A 12,840-nucleotide genomic window follows, 5' to 3' on the forward strand; every position below is an offset into this window, starting at 1 on the left:
AGGAAACCGTTCATGCAGTTCTTCCATTGAGAGTCAGGCGTTGTGTGCAGCTGCACCGTCCTCTTGATACCATGTGAGTGGACGAGGATACTGTCGTAGCGCAGGGACAACAAAATTCTGAATCCTGAACACATATCGCTTGGCAGTCAAAGTACATGTTACGCTATTGTTGTTCCGAAAGAAATATGAAACGATGATCCCAGCTGTAGTGTGTCTACACCACACCGTTAATTCCGGGCCTTGTAACGCCTGTAGACGGACTTTCTGCGGGTTCTCAGTGATCCAAAAGCGGCAGTTTCGCTTGTTAACTGTCCCTAACAATAAGAAGTTTACCTCGTCAGTCATCATCGAGCTGTCAAGAAATTTTGGATTAGCTGCCTACATTTCCAGAAATGTGTTTCAAAACCGATCACATGCGACCATGTCGGTGGGTCTCAAGCATTGCACTACCTGTATCTTGTAAGGCTGCGCACGCAAATCTAGGTGTAAAAGACGCTGTACCCCCCCCCCCCCCCCTCCCCCTCCCCATCTCCCCAGAATTATATGTTTAGTGTTCGTGGACTGCGGCTGAACGATCTTCGAGGACTTAGTAATGTGATTCCCGTATACTGTCGATGTTTTCCCGCACTCAAAGAATTCACAGTTGCGGCTGGAAAATTGTACTGTGGTCGCATCATATGGGAAACCCCGTGTTGCCACTCCCTCATAGCTCTCTTATGATTACGTGTTTAGCTACTAAGGGTCCCCAGCCTTTGCAGCACTGCTTCCCTTTCTGTGCTGCAGCTGTATACTTCAACTATCCTTTTCCCGCTCTGCCTTTCCATCGGATGGTCTTCCTGGTGCAGTTCCTACTTGGACCTCGTATCTGATTTAGGATCTTAGGTTATCATTTCACTTCTGGCACTCTCTACACCTTTCCATTAATAAATGCATGGTCCCCATTGTTGGGTTTGATCTGTCATCACTTCTCCAAAATTTTCAGACGTGCGGATCGTGCAGAGAATGTCGCCCTTTGTGGTGCCTGCTCCACCTTTGTGCTTTTCTACCTTGTCACCCTTCCTTTCAAATGAGGTATTATGCCCAAAACCCATCACAGTAGCCATCCCATTGTGGAGGGTCGTCAAGTACAAGCACAGTGGTAGCCGTCTGACCACGCAAGGATTGCACTGTGGGTGCCTGAGCTGAAACCTTCGCATGTGTGCCAATGAGTGTGTGCCCATCGTGAATGGAGCATGGGGACTTTGACCTTTTGCTAAGGCTGGGTGGCGCCCACGAGGAGAGCCCCCATTCAGAGTGGGTGGCACCATGGTGGATGTCGTGCATATGAACGAAGCTTCCTCCTGCTGGTGGTCATACAGTACCAGCAGTTTCTTCTGAATGAAAGAATTCATTCAACGCAGAGGGATACGAGCACAAAATGCCATGGGATGGACATAGAATTAAGCAGCAAGCCAAGAAATACTCCTTCTAATACCTGGTTTGTACATGGACAGATGGGGATTTTTTTTTTTGGTCAAAAACCCTCTATTCTTTTAGAGAATATAAATGAAAAGTGGGTTAATTTTGATTGAAACAGAATACCTTGCCCAGTCACAGGTACTGCTTGCCTGTAACAAGCTGGGTAACATTCTGGTGAACTTCCCGTAATACTCCAAATATGGTTCAAGGCGTCATTCTGCATCGTGACCTCCGCTCGCAATCAGACAATGAGCTACACACCAACTTGGAGTTACAGGATGTACACTTTGTCAGTCATGTCCAAAGGTGGCCAAAGGACGGTAGGGTGGCTACTGTGGCCTTCATCTGGGCCTTTGAGGTCAATTCGTTACCTGAAAAGGGCAAAGGTCATGCGGTGCTTCAAATGTATGAAGTTCGGGCATATGTCTTTGTCTTTGCTTTGCACGTCTGTTGGGAGTACATGAATGACCATTGTACACGAACATTCCTCCTGCTCCCCCCTCCCCCCACCACCATCTGCGTCAGATATGGAGAGCACCATTTTCCATGCTCACTAGATTGCACTGTCTTTTAGAGAGGAAAAAACGGGAGTATAAGGCTCTGGACAGACCGACATACCAAGAGGCGAAGAAAAAGTATGACTGTCCACATCCTGCACAAAGGGCAATGTCATATGCTACAGCTATGGCGAAGTTGTCCTCTCTGCCGATGGTACTCTCTTGCATTATGCATCCTAGAGCAAGCCCTCAGGACTGCTCGCTTACGCTGACCACCCCCCCCCTCCCCCCGCGTAGTTGGGGGTTCTCCTCCTGCTGCTTTCCCAACACTCACTTTAGGAGCAATGGCTTCTCACCCATCAGAGACGCTGAATTCCATCCCATAGCCGGAGTCGCAACGCTTGGTCTGTCTTCTGTCTCCTGAAAGGGGTCCCTCGGGACACTTCCTTCCCCGGTTTCTGCAGGTCTTCAACCAGACTACTAGCCAGTGGCTTAAGGCGCCACAGGCTACTGATCATAGCGCTTCAAGGTCTTCTTCAGTCCTTGAAACTAAATCCGAGAAGTCATCCAAACCCACTAAGAAGAAACACAAAAAGAAATTATCCAAGACAAAATATATTCTGGATTCCGTATGTTCTGTTTCTGTGACCATGGTTGCAATCCCAGCTCAGATCGCACGACACAACCTTTCTCAGATCCTGTGTATGTTGACATCACCGCCCCTGGACCAGTGGCTGCTGTTGATTCTGGGACATAACCTGCCTCCTTGGCCCCTTTAGGCCCTCCCAGTCTACTGACAGCATGATTCTACAATGGAATTGAAGCGGCTTTTTCCACCACTTGACCGAGCTGCAAGATGTTTTAACTTCCTCCCCTGCAGGGTGTGGACTTCTCGCACATTACTATGATACCAGGTGGCAATTATCCATTAAATATGTGTTGGTTCTGATGTCTTTCTTATTTCTTTGAAATTAAAGTTAATGATTACAAAACTGAGGAAACATCCTCATTAGCAAAGCAGCCCACTGTAAGCTAAAAACACATTTGTTCAATTCAGAATGACTTTCTTGATGAATCGTTACTCACTGCTTAGTATTTAGATAATAGCTACGCACGTCCATTCTTCAGTTATGTTATATTCTGAAATTGTGTGCGTTCCTGCATGTGTGTGTGTGTGCGTGCGTGTGTGTGTGTATGACTATTTCTATTAATCCTTTACGAGTCAAACTGCGTTTTCTAAATTATGTTCTGTGACATAAGAATTATACTTGTTGCACGGATTAATGATTCAGGGTTCCACTACCACCACTGACGGGCGTAGTTCACTGCTTTTTATCGCAACACACACCTTTTACACTGGTAGCAAGAAAGTAGTCATAATATTTGGAACCATTGCCTCGTGGAGAAAGGAGTACTCATCTCACGAAATGAATAAGGAAGGGAGGCAGCAGGCTCTGGTATCGAACAATGTGATCATATTACGCAATCAGAAGGAATGAGAGGAGGAATTTTAACGTCAACGAACTGTGCTGCAGGCCCATGAATCCGTGTTGCTGATGATTTGTCATTGACTTTAACCGACCCACCTCATTACGTCTGAGAGACAATGCGTATGCAGAGAAGCATAGGAAAGAATGTGACAAGTGATTGCACTTACACCATATTGGAAAATCTGGCGCAGCAGGAATCGCTGTGGAAACTGACATGGAATTATATCAGGTCATGTCTCCACGGTCAGACAGACAAGCGACTTGTAGGGCAGTGTCATTACATAAGCTGTAAAATTTATTGAGTGTATTGTTTGCTGCTTTAAAGACGGCGGTTTGTAGCTGAGTGCATTAGTGGACTCTGGATGGAAACAATCCTTCATAGTCACCAGTGACAACGTCAAACACTCATACTTTTCAGTGAATGGCTAAAGAGATCAAACTGCTACACATTAAAAGCCACTTCCCTGAGGACAGGTATTGTAAGCACTTCCAGTAACGTCAGCTAGACTCTCTATCACTATTATTCTTTACTCAAAGACGATGAAGCCACAGTCCACATTAAATCAGTCATTTCGTAACGAATGATACCCCTTTGCTGTTCGTCAGTGAGGCCTACACCGCAAAATTCTATCCCCAAGGTATTATTTTCACTCTAAGACAAATAAAAACTTATACACACCACTAAGAAATTATCAGAATGGGGCGGAAATCGGTAGATGTGACATACATGTACAGATAAACAAATGATTATAAATTTAGAAAGGTTGGATGATTTACTCAAGAAAAGAAGCTTCACAAACCAAACAAGTCAGTAACATTTTGGTCCACTTTTGGCTCTTGTGCAAGCAAATATTCGGCTTGAAATTGATTGATGAAGTTGTTGGTTGTTCTTCTGAGGGATATGGTGCCAAATTACGTCCGAATGGCGTGTGACATAGTCAAAATCCCTAGCTGGTATGAGGGCCCTGCCTCGATGCTCCAAACGTTCTTAATTGGGGAGAGATCCAGCGACGTTGTTGGCTAAGGCAAGGTTTGATAAGCACGAAGATAGCCAGTAGAAACTCTCGCTGTGTGGGAATGGACGTTATCTTGCTGAAATGTAAGCCCAGGATGGTTTACCAAGAAAGGCAACATAACGAGGCGTAACATATCGGCGACGTACCACTGTGCTGTAAAGGTGCAGTGGATGAAACCCAAAAAGGGGTCCTGCTATGAAATAGAATGGCTCCCCATACGATGGAGGCTGACAGTCAGGCTGGTATCCCACTGCAGACTGTGGACGTCTCCAAATACGTCTTTTCTGGTCGTCGGGGCTCAATTCGAAGCAGGATTCATCACTGAAGACAATTTTACTCCAGTTAATTCTACTCCAGTTTGCATAACTCCTTTGTGGCGCTTTTAAGACAAGGTTTTTTCTTCAAGTCCAGGTTATGCAAACAGTTTTAGTCTGCGAGGAACTCTCAAGCAGCGCACTCTCCGTTGCAGAGTGAATAGATTCATTCTGAACCTATAATATTCATTTTAAAGACCGAACTTAGTGCATAGTAGACCGTTTAAGACGTGACAAAAAAATAACACTATGCATGTATCATTCAGATGTACAACCTCAGTGGCTTCACGATAGATATAACGATGTCAAGATGTCATTGAGCTCCTTTCAGGTAGCTCGCACAGGAGGCAGTCAATAGCCACCTTAACAAACCCCGGTAAACATCGAGGCTAAAGGAATGAAGGTTAAATCTCAATGTGTCAACGGCAACAAGATGCAGAGAATGAGCTCGGATGAGACAAGGTGTGGGAAAAAAATCAAGCTTTTCAAACAAATTACTTTATATTAGCCTCAATCGATATAGAGAAACCGCTAAAAACCTACATTTGGATAACTGAACTAGCATTTGAATTCCATTCCTTCCTAATACAGGAGTACTCCATCAATCACTGCGCCACCGCTTACGATATTCAGTCGAAAGCTTTAGCAGTGGGAACCATGTGACTTGTGTGAATCCCGAAAACATTCATTCGGATTCACATGCCTTCAACAACGTCTTTTGCATCGTTCTTGCAATACTGTTGACCAGTTTTAGGAATTTCCACATTTAGCTGCATACAAAAGTAAACTTTAGGGTTTGTGAACCAGATGATAATCATCTGGTTCACGTCGATGTAATTAGAGGTAAAGAACTAACTCAATTGGTCAAGCTTGAGGAGTGAACTGGCATTGACCTTCTCGCAAAAAACCAATAGGCATTTGTCTGAAGATGTCGTATTTAATAGATAAATTAGACTGAAATATATCAGTTATAATATCGGTTCGGGGTAAAAAAAAGCATGCAATATTTGAGGTGGGCGGGTTAGGGTATTACGTTACGACTTTGTATCGAGGTCGTCAGGAAGGAGCGTAGCTCAGCTTGACATTGGGCACGGGTAGAGAAGGAAATTAGCTGTGCCCTTACTGAAGAAGCCGTAATTAAATATTTACAGGATGTGCAAAAATACGGAAACACCAAATACAACATATTACCATGCCCAATGTGGTATAAGAATATCGATGACATTCAAAACAACTTCCAGTCTTTTCGGAATGGGTAAATAATGATTCTGTACGATTTTTCCCGTAGAACTATGACAAGTTCAGGGAACGATTATGGAGGTGGACAGCAATAACTCCAAAGTAGATCACAGACGCTCAATAATATCAAGCTCTGGTGATTGTTGTGGCCAGGAGAGACGCGACAATTCATCATCGAGCTCACAAACCCAGTCCTGGACGGTACGAGGTGTGTGAACAGGTGCCTATCGTCTTGGAACACAGCATCAGCATTGGGAAACAAATATTCCTCCATGCGATGGGCTTGATCAGCCAAGGTTACATAATCCTTCGCTGTAATGCAACCTTGCCAATGCAACCACGGGGCCAATGGAATACCACCATAAGGTTGTCCAAATCATCACCGAACACCGAGTGAGGTGGCGCGGTGGTTAGCACACTGGACTTGTATTCGGGAGGACGACGGTCCAAACCCAAATCCGGCCATCCTGGTTTAGGTTTCCCTAAACTGCTTCAGGCAAATGCCGAGATGGATCCTTCGAAAGGACACGGCCGACTTCCTTCCCCATTCTTCCCTAATCCATTGGGATCGATAACCTTGCGGTTTGGTCTCCTCCTCGAAATCAACCAACTGACCATCACCGAACGCCAGCCACACTTCACTATTATGACTTAAACTCGGCTAGAGATTGGCAGCAATGTGAAGCAAGACTTCTCCGAACAAACGACATTCTTCCATTGCTCGGTAGCCCAGTTTTTATGGCCTCGGCGCTACGTTTTCCTGTTACAGGCACTTGCGCCAGTCATGAGTGGTTAGCTAACTCTAGCTCGCCCTGCAGTTTCTTGCTTATGGAGCTCCCTTCGTGTTGTTTTGGTGCACACAGGGTTCGCGAGAGCGGCATTCGGTTTTGCAGTGACTTTTGCACCTATCGTCTTCTTATTTCTCCTCACAGTACTCTTCGGTGACCGTGTGTCACGAGCACTCAAAAGAAGTTCCGTTTTGTGACTTAGCAGATGATGTTTTTCACATTTTCTCTGTATGCGGCGTAAAACTTTCCATATGGTGTCTGTAGAAACACTAAACTCTTCGACACGATGTTGCAGTGCATGCGTTGTTAAGAAGAATGATGAAATATTCCTTCGGACATGCGTGCATGTCCAAAGATACATTGCGACTTTCAATTAAAATGTCCTCCCCTGTACCGGAGTTAGATAACGTGTCTGTGAGTACAGTTTGTGACGACAATGAGTGGAAGTTTGGGTCTGGCCGAGAGTCGTGCACAGACAGCCACAGCGGTTAGGCTAACCTATTACGTACAGTGGGAGATCCGGGTTCGAGGGACGTCATTCCCTTATGCAGCTGTCGGTTGTTCGTACTCGCAGCTGCGAATACATTTCATGTATTCATGTATGAAACTCTTTGGATTCCTTGGTTATAGAGGCACCCACGATATAACCACCAACAAATTGCCCATGTTCAAATACACTTAGCTCCGACACAAGTCAGTCACAACTAGACAAAACACTCTGTTGAACACGACTGACGCTTGCTGAATATGGAGAACATTACACAGGTGTCTAATACAACGCGCAATCTTCGTTCTTGGCTAGTATCTGCCTTTCTCGCAGTTTTTCCATACTTTTGTTCAGTCACTGTAGATTGAGACAAACCATGTAAAACGTAATTCGGTGTAGGTGATGGGACATTGGAGTTCTGGTCCTCCCTTCATTGCGATCGCACTTAGGCATTTATTGACGTAATACACAGTTACGCTAAAAACGACCCCTTGACTCCTCCTCGAGTAACGCAAGAGCGGTAATTTTCCCTGTGATGGGTGTCATCCGCGAGCAAGGACAAATTGTCCATTAAACACGCGTTTCTCCTTAGAGGTGGGCAACCGATACTGGCGTTCGAACGTGGTCTAGATTTCCCGATACGCTGCAGCGTACGATACCGAATCGAGCCTGTTCGAACGGAGCATTTGACTCGCGCGGAGAACACACTGCGAACTAGCCACAGTATTAAGCTACGGCTCTGCTTACAATTTGACAATTCCGTAAAACGCTTGAGGAAATAGCAGTAAATCCTACCACTGCACAAACTCCTATTGTGTTTCAACAAATTTAAAAATTGAGTTGTCATATAGAACTGCTATGTCTGGGTATATAAAAATTTATGATGGAAAATGTTGTCCCCCAAAAATGTTGCTTACCTTTACCCACTAAAATATTTTATTTGGTTATGAGAGACGGTAACGATTTACCAAGTAGGTTGCAAATAAGCAGTTGACTCCCTGTACACATATAAGAATAAGAGATATAAACGTTACCAAACATATTCATTTTACTACGATTTGAAGCTCCTGTTGATATTCTTCCGGGTTTGCGATTTATAAATTGTGTTGTTTTGAAAACCCGCCTTCTGCAAACACAGTTAGTGATCAAAAGTATCAGAACACCCCCAAAACATCTCTGGGTCCACTGTTTCCGATTTGATAGTGAAGCGGAAACGCGAAGGGACACGTGTGATGTACGTACATCACACAAGCGTACAGGCCGACCTCGTCTGTTGACTGACAGAGACAACCGACAGTTGAAGAGGGTCGTAATGTGTAGTAGGCAGACATCTATACAGACCATCACACAGAAATTTCAAACTGCATCAGGATCCACTGCAAGTACTATGACAGTTAGGCGGGAGGTGAGAAAACTTGGATTTCATAGTCGAGCGGCTGCTCATAACTCACACACCACGCCGATAAATGCCAAACGATGCCTCGCTTGGTGTAAGACGCTGGACGATTGAACAACGGAAAATCGTTGTGTGATGTGACGAATTACGGTAAACAATGTGATGATCCGATGGCAAGGTGTGGGTATGGCGAATGCCCAGTGAACATCATCTGCCAACAGTGAAATTCGGAGGCGGTTCTGTTATGGTGTGGTGTGGTCGTGTTTTTCATGGAAGGGCCTTGCACCCCTTGTTTTTTTTTTTTTTTTTTTTTGAGGCACTATCACAGCTCAGGCCTACATTGATGTTGTAAGCGCGTTCTTGCTTCGCACTGTTGAAGAGGAATTCGGGGATGGCGATTCCATCTTTCAACACGATCGAGCACCTGTTCATAATGCACGGCCTGTGGCAGACTGGTTACACGACAGTAACATCCCTGTTATGGAGTGGCCTACACATTGTCCTGACCTGAATCCTATAGAACACCTTTGGGATGTTTTGGAACGCCGACTTCGTGCCAGGTCTCACCGACCGTCATCGATATCTCTCCTTAGTGCAGCACTCCGTGAAGAATGGGCTGCCATTCTCCAAGAAACCTTCCAGCACCTGATTGAACGTATACCTGCGAGCGTGGAAGCTGTCATCATGGATAAGGGTGGGCCAACACCATATTGAATTCCAGCATTACTGATGGAGGGTGCCACGAACTTGTAAGTCATTTTCAGCGAGGTGTCCGGATGCTTTTGATTCAAAAATGGTTCAAATGGCTCTAAGCACTATGGGACTTAACATCTGACGTCTTCAGTCCGCTAAACTTAGAACTACTTAAACCTAATAACCTAAGGACATCATACACATCCATGTCCGAGGCAGGATTCGAACCTGCTACCGTAACAGCAACGAGGCTCCGGACTGAAGCGCCTAGAACAGCTAGGCCACAGCGACCGATCTGCTTTTGATCACATAGTGTATTTACCCATAATGTTTTGACACCTTCGTATCATCTTCTGAAAAATACAATAATAATTTACAATAATTTAAGTGTTTTAGGTCCAAGAATTGCAATATAAGCATTTTCTTTGTTTTGTTTAGACACTCACCTTAAAATTACATCGCTAAATGAACTGCATTATTATACACCGATTATTTGTGGTCTTTTTCGTCGTTTTTAATGACAGCATGTTTTCTGCAAACTAACCATGAAGAAAATTATTGCTTATTTGTGAAGAAATGTTTCCTGGGTAGAGGTTATGTGCATTTCCGTACTTACATTTTCTATCCTGTTTCGTGTCTCTGGTTGGTGTGTCGCTCATCTGCTCTCAGTGCACTGTTTCCACACAGTTCTTCACAGAATTTTTTCGTTCACCACCATACAGTATTCGAGACAGTCTGAAAACAAGACGGCAACGCTCAAGATTTAAATGTCCAAGTAACGAAATATATCGCAAATAAGGACTAATTTTTATCGCGAGAAGATTTACAGCGATGAGACTCTTTTTGGAGATATCATCAGACGTCACTAGATCGCAGGATGAGCTCGAAAATTCGACAGAATCTTGATTGCAAAAATGGTTCAAATGGCTCTGAGCACTATGGGACTTAACATCTGAGGTCATCAGTCCCCTAGAACTTAGAACAACTTAAACCGAACTAACTTAAGGACATCACACACATCCATGCCCGAGGCAGGATTCGAACCTGCGACAGTAGCGGCCGCGCGGTTCCAGACTGAAGCGCCTAGAACCGCTAGCCCATACCGGCCAGCTTCTTGATCGCAATCTTTTATTTATTTATTTATTTATTGCCTGTATCGTAGAAGATATTTCCGTCTGTGTTTCACAGTTATTTTGTTGTTAAATTCCACAGTGCATTAATGGCGCTAAGATTAACAAAAACCACTAGATCGCAGGCCGATCAAGAGATCTAACATAACCCGACTTCCCAAACTGAAACGTAAGCTGTTCGAACAGTTCGAGTCGTGTTCAGAAACAGCCGTTTTTCCTCCCTGTCGAGGAACATAATCGAAAGCATCCTATTGGCGGAAGTGTGTTATTTATTTATTGCCAAATTATAGACCTGTTACCTGATGTTTAAAACAGGTTGTACATATTACAATTTTCGTTTTTCATCTTTTTACAGTTTTCTTTTCTTTTGTTTTATCTAGAACATTTACAAATAATGATTCTTTTTAGAATAACAATTATTTAAGGTTGAAATATAAATAAAATTTTGTTGTTTCTTAAAAAGAATATAAAAAATAAGATAGGATAGAGGAGGGATTTGTTAGTACCATCACCGAAAGTGACTGACGGTAAATACCTCGGAATGGTTGCTTCGAGCCGTTGACCGCCAGTCGCATACACACACACACACACACACACACACACACACACACATACACATACACACACACAAACACACACATATGGTTATTAGTAGAGAAATAATATTGCATATCCTATTTATTACTAGTCCTATATATTAACTACTTTAGGTGCCCATCCACGTACAGCATTTGGTGTTTTCTCGGTTAGATCGCCAGCACTTTTGCTTATTTACTGTCACATCTCAGCTTCTTCCTCCTGTTCCTCCTCATTGCCACTATTTTCGCTGTCACTGTGGGTATCGCTGTCCATCCTCTGGAGATTGTTGTTAAGCTGCACATAGGCATGTCTGTAATGTCGTGACCGCATGTACTCTTCATGTGTTGTTTTTGAAATACTGTTTGTCAGTGCGTTTAATTGTGTCCATTGTTCTTCGTCTCTTATTGCTGTGTATACAGGGTGTTACAAGAAGGTACGGCCAAACTTTCAGGAGACATTCCTCACACACAAAGAAAGAAAATATGTTATCTGGACATGTGTCCGGAAACGCTTACTTTCCATGTTAGAGCTCATTTTATTACTTCTCTTCAAATCACATTAATCATGGAATGGAAACACACAGCAACAGAACGTACCAGCGTGACTTCAAACACTTTGTTACAGGAAATGTTCAAAATGTACTCCGTTAGCGAGGATACATGCATCCAATTGAATCCCTGATGCGCTGATGCAGGCCTGGAGAATGGCGTATTGTATCACAGCCGTCCACAATACGCGCAGGAAGAGTCTCTACATTTGGTACCGGGGTTGCATAGACAAGAGCTTTCAAATGCCCCCATAAATGAAAGTCAAGAGGGTTGAGGTCAGGACAGCGTGGAGGCCATGGAATTGGTCCACCTCTACCAATCCATCGGTCGCCGAATCTGTTGTTGAGAAGCGTACGAACACTTCGACTGAAATGTGCAGGAGTTCCATCGTGCATAAACCACATGTTGTGTCGCACATGTTGTAAAGGCACATGTTCTAGCGAAAAAAATGGTTGAAATGCCTCTGAGCACTATCTGACTTAACATCTGTGGTCATTAGTCCCCTAGAACTTAGAACTACTTAAACCTAACTAACCTAAGGACACCACACACATTCATGCCCGAGGCAGGATTCGAACCTGCGACCGTAGCAGTCTCGCGGTTCCGGACTGAGAGCCTAGAACCGCTAGACCACCGCGGCCGGCTCATGTTCTAGCAGCACAGGTGGAGTATCCCGCATGAAATCATGATAACGTACTGCATTGAGCGTAGGTGGAAGAACATGGGGCCCAATCAAGACAGCACCAACAATGCATGCTCAAACGTTCACAGAAAATCTGTGTTGATGACGTGAGTGCACAATTGCGTGCGGACTTTCGTCAGCCCCACACATGTTGATTGTGAAAATTTACAATTTGATCACGTTGGAATGAAGCCTCATCCGTAAAGAGAACATTTGCACTGAAATGAGGATTGACACATTGTTGGATGAACCATTCGCAGAAGTGTACCCGTGGAGGCCAATCACCTGCTGATAGTGCCTGCACACGCTGTACATGGTACGGAAACAACTGGTTCTCCCTTAGCACTCTCCATAGAGTGACGTGGTCAACGTTACGTTGTACAGCAGCAACTTCTCTGACACTGGGTTTAGGGTTATTGTCAACTGCACGAAGAATTGCCTCGTCCATTGCAGGTGTCCTCGTCGTTCTAGGTCTTCTCCAGTCGCGAGTCATAGGCTGGAATGTTCTGTGCTCCCTAAGACG

Source organism: Schistocerca gregaria, chromosome 4 (genome assembly GCF_023897955.1).
Source record: "Schistocerca gregaria isolate iqSchGreg1 chromosome 4, iqSchGreg1.2, whole genome shotgun sequence".
NCBI lineage: Eukaryota > Metazoa > Arthropoda > Insecta > Orthoptera > Acrididae > Schistocerca > Schistocerca gregaria.